Consider the following 2,918-nt stretch of genomic DNA (forward strand, 5'->3'; position numbering starts at 1 on the left):
GGGGGGGGGAGGATCCCAAGTTTAGACAAGTCTTAAAACCGGGGGTGAAGGTCAGTGGACGTTTCTAACAATCCCAGGTTTAGGTGGAGGTGGGTAGGCGGTATTAGACTTTATATTGGAGTTTGTCTTTTAAACCATAGGCTTTTTAAACCATGGTTTTTAAAAGTATTTCGCAGTTAAAAGAGCTGATTGTGTTTCAGTTGTTACTTTCTACGGAACAGCATTGTAAGGAAAGAGGATGTTCAGTACTTTAATGGTGGTGGTCAAGAGCTGAAACTTAAGCCTGTTTGTTCCCCATCTCCACCAATTAATAGCTCCTTCTCTCCCAAGATAAAGAATTTGGTTTATTAGTTTGGTTTTTATTATTAAGTACTGATTGACGAACAGCTCCCCATTCAGGAAGTAAGTAATAGCGTCGTGAGTTATATGAAGGTATAGCTAATTACTTTCTTCTATTTGAGAATCCGATTGTTTAAAAATCTACTTGTCATACTCACAATGAATGAGTGATTTTCTTATTTTCCAAATTTTCTAAATGAGTGTATAGAATGTTTGTGGATGGTGGAATACTACTTTTATGCAGTCTGATAAAGTAATAAAAAAAATGCACTGCTCTAGGAAATTCTTCACTTTTTCTTTCCCCTAGAGAATCAGAAACTATGACTGGCAGCACTTGAAATAAAAAGATCACATGCAATGACAAAGCTCAGAGTTTGTTGCAGAAAAGATTTCTATCTTAGGACTTGAAGGCAAAAGGCTCTACAATATCAACTGAATTTCCTGTTCTTTGTTACTTGATGCTTCATGTTTAGAAAGGATTTTTTTGTGTTTAATAGAATCAGTAACCTTGTGTTACTCTTTGTACAGTTTTGAGGGGAGGGATGTTCGATACAAACAAGTTCAAGTTGAAAAAAGTATCAAAATCTTTTGCCCCCCTGGGAGAACTTGCTTCTAACTTGTTCACACAATTATTTCTTGGACTTAAATTACTGGCCACTGAAAAACCTGAAGTTTTAATGACAGATTGTCAAATGAGAATAATGAAACATTTGAGAACAGTTATTTAAGAAATAGAGTTGTAAATGTTTCTCAGGAAAAAGATAATTTTGTAACTTAAAAAAGTGTTGTTTAACAGAAGCATTGGTTGAGAATCCTGTGTATGGTAAAAATTAAGGAATTGAAAAGGATCTGGTAGAATGAATCTTTTTTCATAAATTCAGACTGATATGAAAGTAGAGTGGTGGGCCTAGAGCTTATTGATCTCACCCAGCAACCTCATTTTACAGATAAATTGAGGTACAGGGAAGTTATGTAACTTAGGAGCACTCATGAAGACAGTAACACTATCTTTGAACTTATAATCTTTATTTTTTTATACTCCCAATCAAATTGAAGAACAAATTGAACGTTCTTCAATTCAATGTCTGTGTCACTACTGATAAAAATAAAGTTATTCTGAAATACTTTAATCCTGAATTCTTTATATTGCTCTTTGTAACTTAAAGACTTAACATAACTTGATTCATCCCATCTGCTATTCTGCTGTGTGTACAATATCCAATTGAGTTTTTTGACATTTAAATTACTATACCTAGAACTTTTATAACCTCCATCAGTTAGTTTTGTTGTACCTAGCTATCTCCCTGGCACTGAAGTCCTGACATATAGTGGGTTTATGTGGTTAGTTTCAGGAAAAAGGGGGGAGGGGGAAGAGAAATTTGGAACTATTCATCCAGATTGCAGGTCTGAGTTCTAAAGAAAAGAGAAGGAGACCCAAAAAGCAGTCCTGAGTCAGAAAAATCTCTCCCTCCCCACAACTGTAACAGAGTTAATGATGGCTTTGTCTTCATATAACAAACCTGTCACTACAGAGAAAATATGGTAGAAGTGATTTGGAGATATTACAGGTCCCCTCCACTTTCACTTCTGTTAACCTGTTTGCATGTTCACAAATATTTCATACTGCTATTTTGTATCTTTGCATATGAATTTGCAACTTAAAAACTAAGACTTTTCTTTCTGGTTTAACTTAACTAAGGTTATTTTTTACTAACTAGAGTTTAAAAATGATCAGAAATCATGTAAACTAGAGCTAATGGTTTACTCTGAATGTATTTTTTCTCAAAAATGTGAATTATTGGCAAAGTAGAAATAGTCATCTCTTTCATTATTGTTGATGTTTTCAAATAAAATGTTATTTGTTTAGGCAGTATTATGAGCATTTTAACCAAAATTTCAATTTAATTTTAGATTTTGATTTGCACCATCCAATATATAGGTACTTGAGTGCAAAGAAAGGCAGGCCACCCTAGTGTCCTCATTCTGTAGCATTGTGTTCATCCATTGGGCCAAAAAGTTCTTTCTACTCATGAGAGTTGATGAGCTAGTTTATCTTATATTAGTTGCGTCTAGCATTCTCAAAACAAGCAAAAACATTTTAAAATGTTAGGGAAATACTTAGAAGTTCACATTAAAAGGGAACAACAAGGGGAGGAACATTGTAAGACTTCGATGTCATCCTTAGGTGGTAGGGAAATGGTGACAGGGAGGACGTTCATTTGAGATCTCCTGTATGTCATGCTCACAGGGTACTCTTCTACGACCTCTTCATTTCTGTTTCTAGAACTCTGATAGATGACACAAATTATATTCATTAAAGAGGGCCTACAATATGGATAATTGTAAGTTTTCAGTACATAAAAAAGAAAGTACTAGGGGCTGGGAAGATGGCTCAGTGGTAGAGTGCTTGCCTTGCATGCCTGAGGCCCTGGGTTCGATTCCTTAGCACCACATAAGCAAAAAAGAAAAAAGCCGGAGGTGGCGCTGTGACTCAAGTGGTAGAGTGCTAGCCTTGAACTGAAGAGCTGAGGGACAGCGCCCAGGCCCAGAGTTCAGGCCCCACTACCGGACCCAAAAAA

The 2,918-nt window shown here is 35.9% G+C and overlaps 1 protein-coding gene across 1 annotated transcript in view; it reads left to right on the forward strand.

Annotated features, from left to right (window-relative positions):
- Sec62 (SEC62 homolog (S. cerevisiae)) overlaps positions 1-2,918 on the forward strand; it is a 43,149-nt gene that overhangs the window by 781 nt on the left and 39,450 nt on the right. The gene's annotated exons all lie outside the window — the stretch shown is intronic.

Source organism: Dipodomys ordii, unplaced genomic scaffold (genome assembly GCF_000151885.1).
Source record: "Dipodomys ordii isolate 6190 unplaced genomic scaffold, Dord_2.0 Scaffold30, whole genome shotgun sequence".
Classification (NCBI taxonomy): Eukaryota; Metazoa; Chordata; class Mammalia; order Rodentia; family Heteromyidae; genus Dipodomys; species Dipodomys ordii.